This window comes from Somniosus microcephalus, chromosome 21 (genome assembly GCF_052327205.1).
Source record: "Somniosus microcephalus isolate GS21.2 chromosome 21, FLI_Smic_1.0, whole genome shotgun sequence".
NCBI lineage: Eukaryota > Metazoa > Chordata > Chondrichthyes > Squaliformes > Somniosidae > Somniosus > Somniosus microcephalus.
In genome coordinates this window covers 46,179,022-46,203,130 of record NC_141007.1, presented here as the reverse complement: position 1 = coordinate 46,203,130, position 24,109 = coordinate 46,179,022, and the positions used below count along the sequence as shown (strand labels likewise).

At 45.2% G+C, this 24,109-nt stretch overlaps 1 protein-coding gene across 1 annotated transcript in view; it reads right to left on the bottom strand.

Moving 5' to 3' along the window:
- mgat5b (alpha-1,6-mannosylglycoprotein 6-beta-N-acetylglucosaminyltransferase B) overlaps positions 1-24,109 on the bottom strand; it is a 1,090,939-nt gene that overhangs the window by 750,835 nt on the left and 315,995 nt on the right. The gene's annotated exons all lie outside the window — the stretch shown is intronic.

The window sequence follows — 24,109 nt, the reverse complement described above, 5'->3', positions numbered from 1 at the left end:
ACATATGCGAATCTTCTTTGGTTCCCCAGGCGTATTACTCAATGACCTCTTGATTACAGGAACGATGGGTGTAGCCCACTTGCTCCAGTCCACTTTGCACAGTACTCCAGAACGTTCCAAACCTTCCAGCTCTGCTTCGATAGCTGGGCGGGTCGCATAAGGCACCGGTCTGGCCTTAAAAAACTTTGGGCTTGCATTTTCCTCTATTTTGATCATCGCTGTTATGCCTTTTAGTGTTCCGAGTCCCTCCTGGAACACTTCTTGTGCATCAGTTAGCATTTTTGACAGTCGTCCAGGTGTGACGTTGTCATCCTTTTTGGCATCTACAGTCAGTGCTTGTATGGAATGCCAATCTAGCTGTATCTTCCGGATCCATTCACGTCCTAGTAGTGGTGGTCCTCCATCTGGCAATACATATAGGTCCATTTTTGGTGTTTCCTTGCCGTTATATATAACGTTCACCCTTATTTTTCCCTTGGGGTAGACTTTTTGCCCCGTGTACATCTTCAAGGCAATCTCTGTATCTCTCAAGGGTATATGTGAGAATAGTCGCTTGTAGTCCCTTCGGTTTATGACTGTTAGGGCTGATCCTGTGTCCAATTCCATTTTCACTTGGACTCCGTCTATCTTGAGCGTGACCCAGATAGTTTGGTGATCCTCCATTTTGATTACATTATTTAGTTTCAGACAACCCAGCTCCTTGCTTCCGGAGTCTGTATAACTTTTCTGTTCGTCTGAACTACTCTCCGTCACCTTATGTACCTTTTTGTACTTCTCCTGTGGAGATTTCTTGCTGCTGGTTTCCTTTCCCGACCTGCAGACTCTTGCTATGTGTCCTACTTTTCCACACTGTCTGCACACTTGGTCCTTGAACCAACAATCCTTATGGTCGTGTGTTGTTCAGCCGCAGTGATAACACTTCGCTGCTCCATATGACATTGCATTTGTGCCATATTCTTGCGGTCTCCATTGTATCTCTGCAGCACCTCGTGCGGCTGCTTCGTGTGATACTGCCATGCTGAAAGCCTTGTCCAGCGTAAGATCCTTTTCTGATAGAAGCCGTTTCTGGGTTCCTTCACTTTGAAGCCCACACACAAACTTGTCCCTTAAAGTATCTGCTAGTCCCGTTCCAAACTGGCAGTGTTTCGATAGATTGCGCAGTTCCGTTAAATACTCAGCATTACTTTCGTCTTTATGCTGGTTCCTTTTGTGAAACTTAAATATTTCTGCTATCAGCAGTGGTGTGGGCTTTAAGTGGTCCTGTAGGATTGCCACTATGCTTTCAAAATCCTTTTCCACTGGCTTCTCTGGGGTTACTAGGTTTCGCAGTAAGCCATATGTTTTTGTACCCATGGAATTCAACAATACCAGTGCTTTCCTGGCATCTGGCACTTCATTCGCCTTGCAGTACACTTCTATGCATTCTACGTATGTCGCCCAATCTTCGACTTCATTGTTGAACACTGTGACACTGCCACTCTTCGGCATCCCTGGGTGTGGTTAGACTGGCTAAAAATGGCGTCTCCCGCGCTCTCCCTTCTTCTCCGCTGTGGCTCAAAATGGCGTCTCCCGCGCTCTCCCTTCTCCGCTGCGGCTCAAAAATGGCGTCTCCCGCGCTCTCCCTTCTTCTCCGCTGCGGCTCAAATGGCGTCTCCTGCCCTTTCCTTTCTTCCCCCGCGGACGCTGCTCAGCCCTTGAACACCGGTCGCGCTCTGCGTGTTTTCCTGCGCGCCTCTCTCATTGACGCCGCTCGGTCCTGAACCCCGGCTGCGCCCTGTGCGCTTTACCCTCTCTCTCTGCTCCCGTCGACGCTGCTCGGCCTTTTCCTGTACCGTCGGTCAGCTCTAGCCGCCGCTGTGCGGGAAGGGTCTGCACCGTACCTGTTGCCAGCCCGCCTCACTGGAGTCTCCGCCGGATGGTCGACGCCCGTGCCTCTGGAATCGGCCTTCCTCTGCAGAGTTGTAGGTAGGTTCGAATCGACTCGTCGCCAATGTTAAATTCGTGAATCTTGATGTATGGTGTCCTTCAAGAAATAGACAGAGACTGCAGAGGAACAATCAACAGGTGTTTACTGGATGTGGGTTACTCTAAAACTAACAGTACAGATCCCTTCTCAGGTGTGGTCACTGCCGGTACTACAGTATACAGGAGCTGTAAAAAGTAGTTCTCCCCTTAAAGGTACATACACTACAGATTTTACTCTGCGTGTTCTCAGAACTGTAGACAACACTAGGTCAAGGTCATTCTTCATTGGCTGTAAAGTACTTTCGGGGCGTCCGATGGTCGTGAAAGGCACTGTATAAATGCAAGACTTTCTTTCTTTCAATGGCAGCCAGCAAGAATAACAAACCAATAAATCATCTCCTAACCACCCTTTATTTTGTTGTAGTTATATACAGGAGATTTCTGCCCTCTTTGCTTCCATTTGTGAAAAACGAGTGACGATGGTCCTGATGACGGTGAACTGGCAGCGTTCACCGTCATTGCGCCTTTGAAACTGACCGCAACTTCGGGATTTAGCGCCTTCGCAGCCTAATGCAGAAATCCTGAAGTTGCGGTCTGTAATTCACTGCTCCTCCACAGGCTGCGCTGTGGATCCCCCCCTCCAACGCCACTCCCCACACCCCCCCCCCCCCCACCCCCCGACAGAGCCGGCAATCAGTGAAATAACTGATCTGAGGAAAACTTCCCCTTTTCTGAACAAATATCGCTGTTAAAAAGTTAGACCCATTCAAATGAGGTGTAACTGGGTTTTTAATGGTAATCTGAGTAATAACTATTGATAAACAACCATTATGGCTCTGAAAAACTAATTTTATATTGGTGGAATGTCAAATTTCCCCATTAAGTTAAAAATTATTAGATTTTAAAATTAATTAAAAAATCTATATTTTTATTAAAAGTTTGTTCATGATATTTCAGCTTCTACCTTAACCCAACGTGCATGTAAAAAACCTCAATTTTGCTCTGTAAATTTTTTTTAAGTGATTGATTGTTACTGCTTTCTATTTCCTGGTTCCCTGTCTGTGCAAATTCTGCATTGTGATTGGCTGCTTAGACAGCTTGTTGATGTCACAGCAGCTCGCACTATGGGATTCCCACTAAACTACACTGATTTCAGCTGCACGTCGGAAAAGCTGTACTTCTCGCCACAGAGATCGCGAGATCTTCGTGGGAAGCTTAATTCGGGGCTCGCGACGAACGCCTTTGCTTCGCCGCTGACTGGAAATTACGGGCCAATATAACAGGGTGAACTGGCAATTCATGTGAGGAGGTGGTTGGAAACACATGCATTGGATATCTGGGCCCCATTTCCATCCAGACAGAGGAAGCCTGGAATATAGGCTAAAACCCAGCTCCACTGGGATTGTGCCCCTATTAGACTGTACCCTTAAATTCCAGTCAGAAGGGCCATTGGTAAATCTTCCACCCACATGCCCCCATGTCAACGGAGCATGGTGGGGAAGTTGCCGGGCCTCCCTTAGAAATTCCTTACTTTATGTAAGGCCCAAGTGGAACGTACACCATTGTGGCTTGTCGTGAGATCCCTTGAGGACTTCTGAAGGCCCAAATCTTCACTAGAATAAGGTAACCAATCCGGGAGGGGATCGATTACATTCTCTAGTCGGAGTGGTTCCAGTCAGTCCATTTGTGCCTTAGGAGCAGGGTTCTGCTCCGCCAATATTTATCCCTCAATTAATATAACAAAAGAAACAGATTATCTGGTCATTATCACATTGCTGTTTGTGGGAGCTGCCGAGTACAAATTGGCTGCCGCGTTTCCTACATTACAACAGTGACTACACTTCAAAAAGTACTTCATTGGCTGTAAAGCGCTTTGGGGTGTCTGGTGGTCATGAAAGGCGCTATAGAAATGTAAGTCTTTCTTTTTTTCTTTTCTTAGAAGAGGGAATCTGATTTGGCCTGGGCGGTGACCGCTGGTGCACCTTTGCAGGCACCAGTGGCCCACTCTGGCTATGCAAAGGACCCTAGCATTTGAACCAGGGTCACCATTTTTGGGCAAGGGTGGGTGGGGATTCCATTCCACCGCACTGACGTCAGCAGAGCCAGGCCCCAGCAATTTCCAGGCCTTGATGTGAGAGTACAAGATTCTAAGAAAATACCTACACGTTCAGATGTGAGAATGAGCCTTCAATAGTATCTGCAAAATCTGTAATTAAAGAGACAAGGGCCGAGATTTTGCTCACCTCGGTGGGTCCAGTGCGGCCGGTGTCGGTGGCGGTTCGCGGCCCTGCTGCTGGCTCCATCCCGCTGCCTAAAATGAACTTACCTTAATAGGGCTTGTTAAGCCCACCCAGCACGTTTCCTGGCCCAATTAGATGGAGTGGTTCTGGTGACATCATTCATGACGCGTCTTGAGCCGGTTTCCATAAAGGGACCATGGCCGCCTTACTTTTGATGTTTCTGCTGTCAGTGTTCTACAGCATTGAAACGCTGCAAACACTGACAATCACTGCACAGAGCACAGGGCTGTACCCAGGTTCTCCCATGACTTCCTCCATATGCTTATGTAGGGAGTCAGAGCACGCAAGGAGGTCCTCTTCCCTTCTGATGGGCAGAAGAGACCACCCCAGGAGACCAAGACAGCCTGGTTGCACATTGCAGAGGAGGTCACAAGCAGGGATGTCGTCAGGAGGACCTGGGTGATCCGATTAGATCAGGAAATGGGAGTACAAAGCCACACTCACCTTCATCCTCCTGTGCCTCTCATCACATCCCCATCACTTTGCCTTCCCTACCCCACCCCTGCACATCCTTACTCCTACCAACTTACCTTGCACCTCCACCCATCCCTCTCTCTCTATCTACATTATCGCATCCCCATCTCACTAGCCACCTCTCACACTCACCCTCATCCTAGTGCAATCATACCAACTAACACACAAGGGTAGGCACTTGAGTGTTTTATCCAATGCTCATGTAAAGTTTCTGTTGATGTGCTGTCAAATATTGAAATCTTTATTTTCAACACTTTGCATTCTTGGATAGATTTGTGTGCACCTTTGGAAGTGGTTAGTGAGTTGCAGTGAATGGTGAGACATAACAGTACCCCCTGCAATGGTGATGAGTGTGAAAGGAATGGCTTGGCATTGTAGGGATGCTTTATGCTGTTGGTGTTGGGTGGTGCCAACCTGGCGCATCATGTGGCAGCCAGGGTTTCCCAGGCATGCCTGGCCTCCCAGCAGCAATGTGGTCAGGTGCTGATGCCCTGTGTCCTGTGCAGCATCAGATGATTGCGGAGAAGATTGGTGTTGTTGTCGGTGCTGCTGGTTTGCCTGGTGCTGCTTGTGTTGGGGCTGATCGTGGTCAGATGCTGAGGACCAATGTGAAACAGTATAAATGGTACCCATGCTGATGGAATAGATGGCAGGTGAACTTGAGATGACAGAAGCAATCTGTCAATGGTGAGAGAGGTTGTTCCAATGAGGTGACACTGGATGGATAAATGCGAGGTTATCCACTTTGGTGTCAAAAACAGGAAGGCAGATTATTATCTGAATGGCAATAGATTGGGAGAAGGGGAAGTGCAACAAGACCTGGGCGTCCTTGTGCACCAGTCGCTGAAAGTAAGCATGCAGGTGCAGCAGGCGGTTAAGAAGGCAAATGGTATGTTGGCCTTCGTAGCGAGAGGGTTTGAGTACAGGAACAAGGATGTCTTGCTGCAGTTGTACAGGGCCTTGGTGAGACCACATCTTGAGTATTGTGTGCAGCTTTGGTTGCCTTAGCTGAGGAAGGATGTTCTTGCCATGGAAGGAGTGCAGCAAAGATTCACCAGGCTGATACCTGGGATGGCAGGAATGATGTATGAGGAGAGATTGGGTCGATTGGGCTTGTACTCGCTGGAGTTTAGAAGAATGAGAGGGGATCTCATTGAAACTTATAAAATTCTAACAGGACTAGACAGACTAGATGCAGGAAGGATGTTCCCGATGGCCGGGGAGTCTAGAACCAGGGGTCACAGTCTAAGGCTAAGGGGTAAGCCATTTAGGACAGAGATGAGGAGGAATTTCTTCACCCAGAGAGTGGTGAACCTGTGGAATTCTCTACCAAAGAAGGCAGTGGAGGCCAATTCATTCAATATACTCAAGAAGGAGTTGGATATATTTCTTAAGGCTAAAGGGATCAAGGGATATGGAGAGAAGGCAGGAACAGGGTACTGAATTTGGATGATCAGCCATGATCTCATTGAATGGTGGAGCAGGCTCGAGGGGCCGAATGGCCTACTCCTGCTCCTATCTTCTATGTTTCTATGTTTCTATGGGGAGTTTGCTCCAAACACTTGCAGCCTGCATAAAGCTCAATCTGTGTTCCAGATCGAGTAAGCAACAGCTTCTGCACTTGGAAAGTGAACAGCTGTGAGGTGGGAGCTTTTACAGCACATTTCAAGTTGTCAACTAATCAGATGATTCAATGGCCATTCAGCTCCCGCCTCAGGTTAACAGACATGGTCCACGAGCAGCGTGGACCCTGTGGACAAGCAGTTAAATTTAAAAGGTAGGGTTAAAACCATTATTAAGGGTCTGCCAACAACCAATAATTGCTTTAATTGGGTCGTCTGCCTCTGTGCGTCGGGTCTGATTTGAGATCACAGACGCACCATTGGGAAAGGTGTATTGCGGCAGGATGACAGCGGGTTCCTGACCTGCTGTCAAAAAAATCACATTTCCCACCCGACCCGCCACCGATCGTGCCCAATGACCCCCTGGAAAATTCCGGCCAAGATGTCATTTTATAAAAATGCAAGATGCTTTATAACATGATGGCGGGGGTCTATTGTTAACCAAATAATGAAATAATTCTTTAGTTTTGAATCACACCAGTACCTGTTTTACCTAATCTATGTTTAGCAGTTACACCAGGATTGTGCCCACTGGTGCTGACCCCACCAAATTTTGCAGGGTCAAACAGGGCTCTAAATTTACATGGGGAATGTTCGTGCATTTCCATCACGTTGCTGGAAAATTTGGTGCTTGCCCATCATCAGGGTTGTGGCCCAGTTACCACCTCTAGGGACTGATTCAATTTTATTTTAAAGAGACCTGTTGTTCAGGGGTCCAGGATCCTTCCCTCACCTGTACCCTCCACCCAGTGCTGCCCACTTGTGCCACTCTGGAGGGCAGTGCACCTCACCTCTCCCAGCGCACCTACCTTCCTTCTCAGGGAGGAGTGCCAGTGCCCAACCCCTTCCCCTTGGTGTTACTGACCTTATAAGGGGCAGGCAAAGGTTCCACTCCTTACATTGGAACTATGGTGGGAGTCTGGTGGGACAGCCAAGGAAATTCAGAGCCTAGATATGAAATGTATTAAATTTTGGGTCCCATTTTTGTAACCAGCATCCGCTGCTGACAGTCAAATGTCTTCTGTGCTGTTAATCCATTATTTCATCCACACTGAAAAATTAACATTTGTAAGTTAACCACTGCAGGGTCATGAATCAAAAGATAAGTACAGATGACGAACATCATTTCACCTTAGCTCATCCCTCCAGAAATACCTTAAAGTTCCCCCATTAAAGCATCCAATTGTTCCTTGAAATGATTGCAGGGTTTTCACCTCCACTCCCCTATGTGACAATATATTCCTTGTGTTGATCACTCTGCGTGAAGAACTTGTATCAGTCCTAAATTTGCCTTTTAGTTTTTTTTAAACCAGTGTTCCTTTGTCCTATTCTCAAGGTTTAGTCTTAAGTAATTTTCAGAATTTACCTTTTCCATACTACTTACTATTTTATGTACCTCTACAAGGCCAGTTCTAAATCACCTTCTGGCAAAGCTGAAAAGCCCAAGGTCCTTTAGTCTGTCCTCATAACTCAGACTACCGATCCCAGAGATCAGCCTCATTGATATGGTTGGATGGAGTTTTAAATGTGCTCAATAGTCTAATTAGGTGAATGACCTGAAAATAATATGTGCACACTGTTTTATGTGGCACCATGAAACTATATTGGCACTCAATATGACACGAAGGTGAATTAAGGGGGAAATAGTATAACTGTACATACTGATGAATTATATTAGTGACAATTGGACCATTTATTAATATATTTGGTTAAAAATCATGACAGTGAGTATGTTAAAAATTAACACTGACCTTTCATTCCACAGATCTGGGTGTGAATCCAGAATGAAAGGCTCCCTGATGGCCATTAAATTAAATTAGTGCAGTCTCAATCTAGGTCTCAGTAGAAATGAGTCTACAGTGCAAAATGCTTATAACAATTCACATTAATTAGCACTAAGTCAGCACTTTCACTTGGAAAGGCCATAAGAGCAAAATACATTGGGAACTAAATTACCACACTGGTTCTCTACTTCTGCTGATGCAGACACTGGGTGCAAAGTGGAAAAATAATTCCACGTCCTTCATTTTAATAAGCACACGCACAAATTAAAAACTTTGAAAAAAGTGTCAAGAAATGCATGTATAATTTAAATTGCAGCCCTGCCACTGCAGGCAGTCCTGGTTTCGGTGGCAGTCCTGTAATATAAATGAGGCATTACAGAGTAATAACTATCTCAAGACATTGGTTTGCTCCCCTGTTGACAGAGGTAAAGCATTGCTGGTGGCAAACATAAATAACTGTCACTGTCACCACTGGCCACTGCCATTTTTTAGGGATGCAGGGAAGCTGAGCTGCACTGCTGGTCTGAACAGACCTTTCCCAAAAAATTAAAGTCACAACTGTGACTTTTCAACAATTGTGCTTGTGTTGCTCCTGCTCCTAGTTCTTATGTTGCTGCTGGTGACCTGGAGTCTGCCTCAGGAGCCAAAGACACATTGTGGAACAGTTCAAGAAGATGCGATCCTACAATATAAGCAAAGATGTAACAACAGATAAGTGGGAGTGGGTGTGTGCCTACTCCAGGGCTCCCGTGAATGATTCTAACATTATGGGCTGGAAATTGTGGTCAGAGGCTTCCCGCGGGCGAATGCCTCCGAACCGCAAGTAAAGTACACACCTACCTGGTGCCTCTGTATCTTCGGACTCTTGCAGTGCTGGGCCTGCAGGCGTACGCCCGTGTAAAGGCCCACATATCCCAGGGGGCGCACATGGTTCACAAGCATCCCTAGGATCACATGGGCCAGGCCAACCAATCACAAAGGGGAATTCCCATTATACTTATGGGGATTCCATTTACATACGGAATCTCCATAAGTATAATAGGAATCCCCTAAAAAACACACTTTCACACAAGCTAAATAAAAATAAATCATCACATGTTCAAAATTAATTAAAATCCAATTTAATTAAACATTTAAAACAAAAATTTATATTTTTGAAAAATAAATTTAAACATTTTTAAAGGGGCCAAAAATAACTTAAACTAATTTTAAAGATTTTTGAATGTTTAAATAGTTTTTAAACATTTATTTTAATATTTATTTAATCCCTTACGCTGGTAAAAGAAGGCCCTATGCCTGTTTTTACCAGGCGTAAGGGTTTCGTGGGCACTTCCTGCACATTTGTACGATCTGTCAAGCTGAAACTTGACAGATCGCAAGTTCCGGGTTTTCGCACATGCGCATCGCAAGCAGAAACCAGGAACTTGCGGGGCACTTACGACCACGTACGAGGCCTACGTGTTTATTATACTGTGCTCTAAACACAGGAAACTTCTCGTGTAGCTTTTCGCAAACATTCTCCAACAATCACCTGTCTTTATACAGCACAGCAAGTACAGTTAAAGTTTTACTACATTGACTAATTCATGCTTTTTACAGCTGGCTCTCAACTTTGTCCAGTTACTGGTCATACTCTTAGGTGGTTCTATTCATCCGCCTAACATTTGGTCAGAGATGTTTTTAATGTATCTATAATAATATTTTGAAAAAAACAGTGGAATGTAATTTGCGGTCAGTGGTGAAGCAAAGGTGCTTGCCGCTGGCCCCGAAGAAAACGTCCCACAAAGATCCCACGATCTCTGTGGTGAGAAGTTCGGCTTTTTCGACGTGTAATTGAGTGGGAATTCCATAGTGCGAACAGCTGTGACATCAACAAGCTGCCTAAGCAGCCAATCACAATGCAGAATTCTCATCGACAGGAAACCAGGAAGTGAAGAAGTGCTTTTATTCGAACAGTTTAATAATAATCAGAGATCAAAACAAAGATTGGGACTCTCACATGGGTAAAGGACAACCTGAAATAAATATGAACAACCTTTTAAAAAATATAATTTTTTTTAAAGTTTCTTAGAAATTGTAATTTTTAACATAATGGAGAAATTTGACATTCCACAAAATTAAAATGAGTTTTTCAGGGCCATAATGTTTGTTTAGCAGTCAATACGCTGTTAAAATTCTAGTTACACCTAACGCAACAAGATCTAACTTTTAATGGGGTTTTTACCAGTGATATTACCGCGGAAAAAACCACAGTTTTCATCAGTTTCACTGAATTCCCTGATTACACTGATTGCCAGCTATGGGGAAGGTGGGGGCCACAGCGCAGCCAATGTCGGAGCAGTGAATGACTGGCTGCAACTTCAGGATTTCCGCGTTAGGATGCGCATGCGCTAAATCCTGAAGTTGCGGTCAGTTTCAAAGGGGTAATAACAGTGACCGCTGCTTGTTCGCTGTTATTACCCACTGCAAATTCCGGGCCAGTGTGTCAACACTCCAGACTCTTGCTTTGTTAAAAATGCAAAACAATCTTAAAATGCTGTGTGCTTCTAAGCTGGAACCAAAAACTGACAAGCACATTCCAATCTCTACAATTCTCTGACCAAACCACAATTAAACTGTGGGTCACCTTTGACTCTGTATTTACTTACTAACAAATTGGAAAATAATCCCAGTCTGATCTATATCTGACCTAAGCATTCATTTAAAAGGACGTATACTGACAGTTTAACAGCAGAATAATACATTGGCCCAAAATTTGCGATCGGAGGCTTCCCGCGGGCGGATGCCTCCAACCTGTAAAGAATCTACGCATTTACCTGGTGACCCAGGAGGTACGGAAGCTTGCGATCCTGAGTCTCTCCGGGTACGCGCGGGCAGAGGCCCACGTATCCCAGGGGCGCATGCGGTTCGCGAGCGCCCCTGGGATCACGTGGGCCGGCCCAACCAATAAAAGGAGGAAATCCCCATTCATACTTATGGGAGTTCCGAATATACGGAACTCCCATAAGTATGAATGGGGATCACTTAAAAAATACACAAACACATGGAATAAATTTTTTTTAATTACATATTTAAAATTAATTTAAATACCATTTAATTAAATATACTTCACTGTCTCACAAACTTCTACAATATTCAGACTCACTGAGCGATTCCATGGGAGGCCCACTAGTAAGTCTTAAAAAAATTTCAGCGCTGGGTTTAAATTTTAAGAACTTCCCATAACTTATAGAATCCAGATTTCAAATTTATTAAAACATGCTTAACTGAACACAGTTATATGCTGTGCAGTAGAATGTTACAGACTTATAGAGAATTATGCATTTAGCTGTATTTATTTCAAAGTTTAAAATATAACTTCATTTTCAGTTGAAATTGTGCATTACTGGCACATGAACGGTGTTACTAAATCTGACAATTACATGGAAAAAAATGGTTCAAAAGTTTTGGACAAATATGATGGCACATAAATAATTAACTCCCCAGCCCCCTCTCCCCTTCCCCATTCGCATTGACTTCAAAGCAGATGAACTCAGCTATGGGGGGCAATTTTGCCAGCCCTGGGGAGGCGGGTATGGAGGTGGGACTGCTGGGAAAATGGCAGAATTTGGGGGTGGGTGCCCAACCCGCCCCCAACCCGCCTACATGCCATCTTTCCAGGAGGCGGGTAGCCGTCCCGCGCCAGGTCCCGTCTCCTTGGAGGCGGGAAGGGATTAAAGCCTATTAACTGCCTGTTAACAGGTAGCTAACAGGCAGAAAAGAGGATTATCCCCTTTTTGCCCTCACAAGTGCAGGCTTCCCGAAGGCTCCAAAACCCGCCAGCGAGGCGAGGCGAGTACTGGGTCTGTGGGGGTCGGGGGGGGGGGTGCAAAAGTGTGGTGTGAAGGTAAGTGATGGGTGCAAGAGTGGAGAGGTGAGTATTTGAGGTAAGTGCAAAGTGTTTTTAAAAGTGTACTTACCTTTGTTTCTTCCTGTAGGCTTCAGTCGGTGTCTATGCGGAGAGTCTCGGACCTCTGTGTTGCAGATGAGAGATGGCCATTGCATTCTCACATGCAATAACCATCTCAATTCTGTAAAAGAAGGAAGGTTGATGAGGTCTTGTATGCAAGACCTCATCAAACTGCAGAGAATGTCATTGTGTGACAGCTTCACAGGGCTGTCAAACGATGATGATTCATCTGTCAAAAATTTTTGACAGATGAAACGTCATACATTGACGTGCTCTGCAACCGGCTTTCCCTTAATTGGCCTGCTAAGCCAGCTGTGCCTTAATTGGCCTCCAACAGGCCCCCAGTCACAAAATTGCCCCAATAGTACACAGTACAATCCCCATCTTTGTGGCCACCTGGGTGCACAGAAAAGGAATCACCCTGCACAATGCAAGATGTTATACATACATGTAACAAGACTGATGATACACATTAGGAAGCAGAATCTTCCAAAAATAGAGAAGTAAAACGTCTTTACATGCGCCTTGAAATAAAGTCATCAGTAATTGCATAGACCTGATTCAATAAAAGAAATTGTGCATGTATGTAGAACAGGCACTCTCAGTGAGTGTTCCTGTTCCAAAGTTGCTTAATAGCAGGAACAGTCACGGAGAACAGCTTTGTGTTACACCCATACTAAGCAGACTTAACTAGAATATCAGGTTTGACTTCTGAATCACTTTTCAAAATCCATAGTTGGGATCTTCCTTATTAATGTAGTGCCTGCACTTAGAGCAAATCCTCTCTCCTCATCTTGACATGCAGGTAGGGGATATGGAAACTAACGTCTTAAAGAAACAGTCTTAATCAACGTCTTCCATCAGGTAGATGGTACTATTGACATTTTATTTTAGTGCATGTTATTTTCAGTTATGTGTGGCTTGAATAGCCATATTGCTGGATGTATTTTTTGTCCCAGAAATCCTGGCAGAGAGTCAGAAGAGCATAGGGCAATGATGTTACCACTGACTACATGTTCCAAAGACTGATGTCTGCAGCAGAATCCTGAACATCTTCATAATGGGAACCATTGACGATTATTTTTAAAAGGTAAGCTTCCTTACCTCCTAGCTCTGCATCAGAAAATATTTTGTGACAGCTATGTAAAGTAGGCCATTGAAAGAATCTATACTCCACATTAATTGTATAATGTTGGCAGAATCACAGATAATGAATGTGTAATGCTGGCTGGACAATAACAGCTCTCAACTCAATTATCGCTTGAGCAGCACTTCTCCTCTGAACCAAAAAACAACTATTTAAACTGCAAGCAAAATTTACTTCTATTTTAACTCCTATGTTCTCCTCCAAACAAAACTCCTTTTCTGTGTCAACTTCCACCTGGAGGTGCTGGGTTTCCCCCAATCATTTTGACCTTGTTGGACAGTGTCAGCTGTGGCTCAATGGCTAGCACACTCGTCTCTAAGTGAGAATGGTTTGTGGGTTCAGGTCCCACTCCTCTAGAGACTTGAGCACAAGAATCTAAGCTGACACTCCAATGCTGAGGGAGTGCTGCACTGTCGGAGGTGCTGTCTTTCAGATGAGACGTTAAACCGAGGCCCCGTCTGCTCTCTCAGGTGGATGTAAAAGATCCCACGGCACTATTTCGATTAAGAGCAGGGGACCTTTCGATTAAGAGCAGGGGAACTGTGTCCTGGCCAATACTTATCCCTCAATCAGCATAACAAAAACAGATTATCTGGTCATTATTGCATTGCTGTTTGTGGGAGCTTGCTGTGCGTAAATTGGCTCCTGTGTTTCCTACATTACAACAGTGACTACACTTCAAAAGTGTTTCATTGGCTGTAAAGTGCTTTGGGACGTCTGGTGGTCGTGAAAGGTGCTATGTAAACACAAGCCTTTCTCATTGGCCAAACAGCTCGTGAATAATCAGGCCATTCTGCATTTGAGTACAAGCAGAGTTACCTTTGACCTGCAGACCTTTCAACACAAATGCTTAGGAACAGTGCTGATGTGGCTGTTTTGCTATTATCCATATTAAAAGAAAAAAATGAAATTGTTAAATGAAACGAGTGCAGAAACATTAAAAAGGAATTACAATTGCTTTAATATAAAAAAAAATTCTGCTGCTCCTCTAACAGATGTTCCAATATTAAGCTTCACAGGCTCTACTGTATTTTCTACATGACTGTTATTTCTTACATTTTTCAAGGTAATTTTGATGAACATCAGTGAATGGAAAACTCAAAATATGCAAAGCCAAAGGGACAATATTGCTAGGTTATGCCTCAATGCCCCAACTAAATCTGCTACATGGAAAATGTATTGTCTGCAAAAATGATACTGGATTTAACACTCAATTTAACACAAACATATTCTTAAAATTACATTGAAATAGTTATAAGGTTTCAGGCTTGAGAAAAACAATTCTTTGCACTCCATTTATTTTAACTGATTCCCAACAATTACAAGTAACGTGAAACCAAAATAAATATATATATTGAACCCTACTCAACCTAAATAAATATTCATTCACTTTGCCCTGTTAAAACCCTACTCAACCTAAATAAATATTCATTCACTTTGCCCTGTTTAATTATATAGGAAGGAATATGTTTTTTTTTAATTAACAACTCTATGTTGGGGGCAGAAGCATGATATTGCTAAGGATTAGAATACCAACATACTGTGCCATATTGAAGATAAAGATAAAGCAAATCTCGCACTATTTGGTTCCCAACCTGAGCTAAGGCAAGCAAAAAGGGCAGCATCTGCTTGCAAGTGGGAGGAAAATTCAAATGGTTTGGGTAATACCTCGCATCTCCTGGTGACCAGCTAAAGAAGGTATTGGCCATAGTTGGTGAGTAGACTATGCTTCCACTGCCTAAACAAAAATGAATGACAGCCAAATGGACAGGATGATTTACAGGAAAATATTAGACTGAAAATACAGCTTATGATTCTGCACAATTTAAGATATTATAGAAAATATAAATTATAAAGAATTTTTACTTTGTTGTGTGATGAATAAAATTCTGAAGAAAAATGTGCAAAAATAAGGTCAATTTATTAAAATCAATTTTTCTCTGGTTTATCCTTTGGTAAACCTTTTACTTTACCTATTATCTCGTCCTCTGACAAAATGGTGCGATTACAGACCCTTTAGCAATAAATCACATAATTTGTAATTTCTGCTTTAATAATACCATTCACCTATTAGGTAGGTCCGAAGAATGAGCAGCTGGTAGGCTGTTTTATATATTTAAAAGTTGTTTGCACAATGTGACTTTTATTGAGGTCAATGAAATAATTTAATTATTATGACATTTATAGATCATTCACTGACTTTTAACCAATTTGTATTCCTGCAGTGGTCTACAAAAGCACCGGCTTTGACGCTGAGAGCATTGCCAATGCACGTTGTGAAATACGTTTCAGTATTGGAGGCAGGGGTGGGAAACAATTAACAGAAACTGAAATGGGGGTGGCAATTTACAGAAACAGAGGTTAATAAACAGTGCTAATAGCTGAAAACAGGCTTTCTGCAACTTTCAGGTGTATTTGCTCACAGGAATTATAAATACGATAGAAATGTTCAGCCTGCGGTCTTGGCATCGCATTTAGTCTTCATTATTGGTGCTGATGCTCCGGGTTCAATCATCATAAATCCAGAACTGAAATTAATTGTGATTATCTTTCCTGATCATACTTCATAAAAAGTAAAAGTTAAAAAAAAGAAGCTGCTTATTCCATTTGAACAGCGTTGCTGTTTACAATAAATACACTTGATTCAATTAAAAGTTGTATTAGTTTTATTGTGCGCCCCCAATGAAAGGTACAGAATTACTTTTGCCTCCCTTTATCAATTTGTTGAATACTTAAGGTCATTTACACTAGGCCTGGAATTAAGCAGGCTTTCCACTGTTTGAGGATTTTTTTTCAGCAAAGTGGTTGAGATTGGAACATAGGAATTACTGGATGAAAAAAGACCACAGTCCATGTAGCTCGCCGTCTACCATCCTGGCAGTAGCATGATGTAACGGTAATGAAGTTGTTGACTAATCATGGGGACCTCGATTTATTTGCACAAGAGAGTACTTTCTTCGGTCTAAATTAGACAGTTATGTAAAGGCCCAACAAAGAGGTTTTTGTGAAATTAGGCTTGTATCCTGTCACAAACAAGCTACTTGTCAATTTCAGGTCAGTTTCATTATTCAGAATCTGCAATCCTGTCTTCTTTACAAATATCCACTTAGTTTAAAGTGGTCTCAGTTGGTAAATTGGTTTTTCAAAATGTTTTAAATATCAATGAACATGAAAAATGACAGGGATGAAACAAACAGAATACTTGTAGTTTATTATAGATTTTAATGGAGGCCTATATATTGTCACAAGAGCTAATAGCCTATCAGACTTACACTAACATTTGTGTGTCAAAATAAAGTTCAATTAAAACAATTTTTTACAAACGCCTAATTTATTCAAAAGCTATTCTGATTTATAAAATGCTTCTGAGTTCCATATATTTCTCAATTTTCTGAGGCTGTGTCTAAAATGAAGGATGTGGAATTGGCTTTTTGTCTGTTCAGAATTTTTTTCCATATCATGCAACGAGTGATTATTGCTCAGGCTCACTAGTAGAAAGAAGACCTGTGTAATATGGTTATCAATTCAGTGGCTTGCAGTAGATGAATAAAAATAGTGGGGAATGAGTGAGTTTGTGTGCAAATATAATTTGGTTACTACAGAACCACAGGTGAGAAATTCAGTTGGTTAGCGCCCCCCATTAGCACCTGGCGGGACACTAATGGAGCGCTAATGAAGTAGCGCCGGGCCGACACGAATCCAACACCACACGCCAAATCCAGTTGCCCCTTAGTGCTGCTGCTAACAGTTAGCAATGCTCACTGAGTGCCTGATCTGCCAAGTTAATTATCGCCCCCTGCCTTAGCGCCTCGCCCCGACAACGACAGGAAGAGGAGGCGTGAAGCAGGCGGATGACGGCTCCAGGGGCGATATTTAAAGGGATGAGTTGCAGCTGTCAGGTTAGTGCTGTTTCACTGCTTCCTTGTCAGTCTGCGATTGTGCAAGAGTTTAATCCAGTCATTTAAAGATTCTTTAGTATCAGGAGTGTTGTGGCTACTAAAAATTTGTTACATTTATTCTGACAAAATTTCAAAGTGCTACACATTGTTACATTAATGGGGGCTGTACTGGCAGTCGACCTCGCCCTCCAGGATCTACTGCGGAGGGAGCGGAGGCAGCAAGAAAGACTGGAACATGTGGCCAGAGGGAGGAGGAGGGCCATGAGGGCTTTCAACAGGAGGCCTTACCCGCCGAGGGTATTCCAAGAACACTTCTCCTACCTTCAATTAAGCGAGGAGCAGTGTATTAGAAGTGTCTGCTTCAGCAAGGAGGTGGTCACTGAACTCTGCCACCTCCTGCAACCAGACATCGAGCCTTAGATCAGGTCGACCATGGCTCTCTCAGTGGCAGTCAAGGTCACCGTCACCCTCAATTTCTTCACCAGCGGTTCCTTCCAGTCTGCAATTGGCGATATAATGAACATCTCGCAGTTGGCCATCCAACGCTGCATCCGGGAGGTCACAGAGGCTCTTTACAGTAGGAGAAGGGATTACGTTTACTTCCCCATCACCAGAGAGAAGCAGGACAAACGTGCATGTGGCTTTGCCAGGATAGCGGACTTCCCCATGGTGCAGGGCGCCATTGACTGTACCCACGTGGCTTTGCGGTCACCGCAAAACAATCCTGAAATCTTCCGTAACCGCAAAGGCTACCACTCACTTAATGTGCAGTTGGTGTGCGACCACAGACAGCGAATCCTCAATGTCAATGCCCGCTATCCTGGCAGCAACCACAATGTCGTCACCCTGCTCCAGACCGGTGTGCCAGCACTCTTCCAGCCACCACGTCAAGCTTGCTGCTGGCTGGTCGGAGACAAGGGCTATCCGCTCTCCACCTGGCTCATGACTCCCCTCCGCAACACCAACACTCCTGCACAGCACTCATATAATGAGAGCCATGCTGCCACTAGGAACATCATCGAGCAGACCATCGGGGTGCTGAAGCAACGGTTCCGCTGCCTTGACCACTCGGGAGGAGCCCTCCAGTACTCGGCTGAGCAGGTGTCCCATTTCGTCGTGGTCTGCTGCATGCTCCACAACTTGGTCTTCATGAGGGCCCAGCCCTTACCACCAGGGATTGCAGGACCACCTCAGGAGGAGGAAGAGGGAGAGGAGGTGGAGGAGGAGGAGGACGAGGACAAGGAGGAAAAGGAAGACAAGGATGAGGAGGAGGAGGACAAGAAGGAACAGGAGCGAGGGAGGAGGCAGCAACTCAATTGGCCTTCTGGAAGAGCAGTCTGTGATCACCTCATCAGACTGCGGTTCCAATAAATTAAACCCCAGATCCCCATTGCTCACCACATCCCCATCATTCCATCCCTATCGCAGGCCATATAACAGCGCAAAGCTGAAATGAGGGACACCACAAAATCACCCAGAGCCAATTAATAAATTTATCAATAATCAACAACAATATTACCTATTCACCCTTGTGCAATCCCTTAGTGCCTCTCGTTACTGTGCCTTTGCCTACTCTAGTGCGCCTACGAAGTGTTGGCCCAGTGGCTGCAGCCCGGCTGGTGGAAGGCTGCTGAGTTTCCGTGCGGGAGACTTCAGATGGCCTTGCAGGACGCCCTCGAGCAGCTCTGGGCCTGGAAAGCCCAGCTGTAGACTGCACCACCTCAGCATGGGCGGCAGCAGTCTGGGCTGGCTGGATGACAGGCAGCGACAAGGGCAATGGCGGAGTGGCAGTGTTGGGAGCAGGAATGCTGTCATCCTAAGAGAAGACAGCATGTTCCTGCTCCACTGACCCACTGCCACTCCCCCGGGGCAGCAGCTCAGCATTACTAACAATCTGCTAGAGCACAGATTGCTGGGCTGCTGCAACATCGTGAACGCTCCGGTGGACGGTGGTCAACCCAGCCACGATGGCTGCAGTCAGAGCTTGCATAGCATCAAGCTGAGACTGCATGAGGGCAGTCTGAGAATCGATGGCACCAAACAGAGACTGCATTACAGCACTAAGGCATTGCGTTGCTTCCGCCTGTGCTGCAATGGAAGCTGTGACAATGCCCATCACACGTGGCATCAGGTCTGGGTCGTCACGGTCTCTCTGGGAGTCCACCATTCTTTGCAGACTGCAAATGATGGGCCCCATGGTGTGCGCAGAACCTTGTGCAATGTTGGAGGCAGACTCCTCCACGCTCCTTACCATTGCCAAGAGGCTCTGAGGCACCCTTGCCATTGCACCTATCATTTCCGTGTGCATTCCCATCACCCTTCTTCTAAAGGCCTCCCCATCGAGGTCCTCATCTGAGTCCTGTGCAGCAGAACTCTCCCTCCAGGAAGCTGACTCCTGAGCTACCCTTTCCCCCTGGCCTTTCTGCAGCCCGCTCGTTCCTGGTGCATCACCCTGTGCAGATCCCACTACTTTACTAGCCTCTAAAGAACACGTATCACAGAATCACAGAAACCCCACAGTGCAGATAGAGGCCATTTTGGCCCATCGAGCCTGCACCGACACATATCCCACCCTATCCCCGTAACCCCACGTATTTAATCCCCCTAACACTAAGGGTCAATTTATCATAGCCAATCAACCTAACCCGCACATCTTTGGACTGTGGGAGGAAACCGGAACACCCGGAGGAAACCCACGCAAACACGGGGAGAATGTGCAAACTCCACACAGACAGTCACCCGAGGCCGGATTCGAACCCGGGTCCCTGGCGCTGTGAGGCAACAGTGCTAACCACTATGCCACCGTGCTGCCCGTAGTGCCAGTATCTGAGCTGGTGCCTGCAGGTGAGACATGCAGTGATGTGGTGTGTTCTTCCTCCTCCTCTTCTTCCGCCTCGCTTTCTATGGTACCCTCAGGGACAGGCTGCTCAGATGTTTGCTCATGATCTGAAAGCATAAAGACACAAGAGTCGGGTTAAGATGAGGGGAGGGGAGCAGGAAGGGAGAAAGGCATGCATACAACATGATTAGCTGGAAAGGGCGAAACACTTGTGGGGTGTGGGGGAAGTGGGATGTGAGAAGAAGGAGTAGGGATGAACATACCATTGTTGTTCCCAAGGGGGTCAACGTCGCCAGTGGCCATGGCGCCCACCACCTTGCACCAATTAATTAGCAGCACTCTTTCCTCCAGCTCAAAGTGGTTGGGTGTCGGCTTGTCCCTGCCTGTGCACTCCTGCTCCTTCCTGATGTGAGCAACCTTGGCCTGAAAGAGAAAGGAAAGTGTGTGAGTGTGTGTGGAGCAATGTGTTTGGGAGATGTGCCTGCCACAGTTGAATAGCTGTCATTGTGTGCAAGCTGTGAGATGTGGGTGAGAGTGTTGGTAGGTGGAGATTGTTGGTGGGTGAGTGCTGGGGGTGTGGTGCTTTGCTTCTGATGGTGGTATGCAGCATTTGTTGAAGCATTGACTCACCCTGACCGCCCAAGTAAGGTCGTTAAATTTCTTCCTGCACTGTGTGTGGGTCCTGGGGACCACAGTGCTGCCCAAGACCTGTTGGGTTACCTCCCTCCACATGGCACGGAAGACTTGCGGCGAGGGCCTCCTGCCACTTGCCAGGTAAAGCACCGCCCTCCATCTCTCCACAGTGAGGTCCAAGGCCTCCAATGCTTGGTCGCAGAATTTGTGTGCTCTCTTCCCCAGGCCGTTGATCTGCCATAATGACACATCCTTCAGTGGTCCAGTTCCTTCTCCTTGGCCTTCTGCTGCTGGCTGAGACAGCTACAGAACCAGCAATGCTGAGAATGAAGCTCTGCATCATGAATGAACCTCCCCTTTAAGAACTGGAAAGAGCCTGTGGCAATGATGACTAGCGATTAGACTGCACCTGAAATTGCTTAGTGCTTCGAGTCTAACGCCACTGAGCTAGGTCATTAGCACTTGATTTAGCGCTCCAGTCCTTTCTTTGAATGCTAACAGTTAACTTAGCATGCAGCAACATTCATTAGCGCCTGGCGCTAAATCTCAAACTTTTCAGATGCTAGTGCCCATTCCCGGGCTATAATGAATTTCTCCCCCATGACTTTATAAATATTCTCCATTGCAGAAAATTATTTTACTAAATCGAGAAGATTTTTATTTATTTTGTCCATGTCCATCTCTGTAATATTGCCCACAGATGGATTCTATTCAAAGATGTGATGTATGGCATAATTACATCACTATGCTGGGGAGAAAATGGACTGACATGAAACAAGAAGATTAAGATTTTAATGGTGCTTTGGGCAAACATTTTGCAATTCAGTTTTTCTGATTTACCTAAAGGTTTATCGTGACTGAATAAGTTAAATTCTGTTACTGAATGGGATTCTACTATTTTTACAATAACAACAACAACGTGTCTTCACATAGTGCCTTTAACATAGTAAAACGTCCCAAGGCACTTCACAGGAGTATTATAAGAAAAAAAAATTGATACCAAGTGTTTGGGGATCACATTCCTTAATTTTCTCCATTTCTTTGTGTTTTCTTGGTAAAAAAACAACCCATCTCCCCCGTGATATGGCAAATGTTTTGGAATCCTTAATCCAGTGGGGTAAATAATCAAGGGGCGTGTTTGTTTAATGACCATGAGCTTTCATTAATTAGCAGTAAGCTGCTACTTCCATCTCACTCTAGTGGTGAAATGAGCTTCAGGAGGCAAAGGAGGAAATCAGATAAAATTTGGCTACCTCATGTCACACATTAATATTGTCCCTTCCCTCTTTGAAGGTGCATTACAAACGATAACCCATCCCTCTAATGGAAAGGACTATGCTGTATCATTTGGATGTGACAGAATTATATTTGCATTATAGACTGCAACATAAAAGTGATTTGGTACTGCTGTGAAGGCAACAAAATCTAGTTTGCCAAGTGACAAAGCTGTGTTGACAGCAGCAAGAATGCTTTACTACTCAATGGTTAAAGGCCAGGACAAGGATTTCCATTCACATTGTAGAATATACCTCTGTATTTTCCAACAAGCGAGACTCTAACCATCTCCCCTTGACATTCAATGGCATTACCATCGCTGAATCCCCCACTATCAACATCCTGGGGGTTACCAGAAACTGAACTGGACCAGCCATATAAATACTGTGGCTACAAGAGCAGGCCAGAGGCTGGGAATTCTGCGGCGAGTGTCTCACCTCCTGACTCCCCAAAGCCTTTCCACCACCTACAAGGCACAAGTCAGGAGTGTGATGGAATACTCTCCACTTGCCTGGATGAGTGCAGCTCCAACAACACTCAAGAAGCTCGACACCATTCAGGATAAAACAGCCCGCTTGATTGGCACTCCATCCACCACCTTCAACATTCACTCCCTCCACCACCGGCGCACTGTGGCTGCAGTGTGTACCATCTACAAGATGCACTGCAGCAACTCGCCAAAGCTCCTTCAACAGCACCTTCCAAACCCGCGACCTCTACCACTTAGAAGGACAAGGGCAGCAGACGCATGGGAACATCACCACCTACAAGTTCCCCTCCAAGCCACACACCATCCTGATTTGGACCTGTTTCACCGTTCCTTCACTGTCGCTGGGCCAAAATCCTGGAACTCCCTTCCTAACAGCATTGTGGGTGTACCTACACCATATGGACTGCAGCGGTTCAAGAAGGCGGCTCACCACCATCTTCTCAAGGGCAATTAGGGATGGGCACTAAATGCAGGCCTAGCCAGCGACGCCCACATCCCATCAATGAATAAAAAAAAAAATAGCTTTAGATTCTAAGTGACATTTTCACAAAAATTATTTGGGAAAAGGACCTTTCCTTTTTTTTTATTTGCCTGAAGTTATAGCTGAAGACGGTGTCACATAACGATTCGGCTTTGCTGTTGAAATTGTGCAAGTTCTGAACTGTGTTAGAATAACCCCTTGGGTCTGATTAATATTCATAAGATTAATCATGTTGTTACTGATGGGGAGACAAACACCGACTAAACAAGCGGCAAGTACACAGCTAAAACAAATCCGTCATTTTATTTATACTTGTATACCAAACTACCACCTGGTGACTTATGCTTGGAATCTCCAACAATCTTGGCCAGAAAAAAAACGGATATAGGGTCTGGAATTTTCTCCGTGGGCGCAACCCGGAAGTTAGACCTGAAAATGCAACCATTCCACCGATGCCAAGTTACACTCAAATTTCCTGCAACTCTCATTGAAATACGCCGTAGCGTAAAATGGGCGTAAATCAGCTTCGAACTCACATTATTTGCTAATGGTGAACATTTAATTCATAAAATATAGTGATTTCAGCAAAGAGTTAGAGTTGTTGGGTTTGATTTGAAGTAGTATCAAGATTAAGAGAGCAATGGAGACAGCAAATGAATTTAGTGGGTTGAGAAAGAGATACTTTTAGCCACAGGACACCAGGTGATTCAGAAGAACTAAGGGAGCAGTAGTCATCAGAATGAACATAAGTGCTTCCCCTTTTGGATCAAAATTTGGAGTGGATAGGCCGGAATTTTCACAAGAACGAACGGTGGGTTGGAGGCGTGGGGGGGAAGCGAAAGTTGTAAAAATGAAAAAACTCGACTCCAACCCACCCACTTTCACCTTTCTATCAGGCGGGACGGGGGCAGGTTGGCAATTTCAATGTGATAATGAGGCCTAAAGCCTCTACTTTAATCCCGAGGCCCGGTAGCTGCAACGAGGCGGCCTCAGCCTCGGGGAGCAATCCTTGTGGGCTGGGAGGAGCAGGAGTGCTTCCTCTCAGCCCCCCAAGCTCCCCCACCATCAGCCTGCCCCTTCCTGGGGTCGGGGGTTGGACCCCCCTGGGCTTAGGACCCCCCCCCGGGATCGCGACTCAGCCCCTCCCCCCCCCATTCAGCTTGGAATCTGCCCCCCGCCCTATCCTGGGCCCAGCACCTACCTGGTCCTGTGGCCACCTGAACCTACCCTTCACGGTGTGCGGGGAAACCC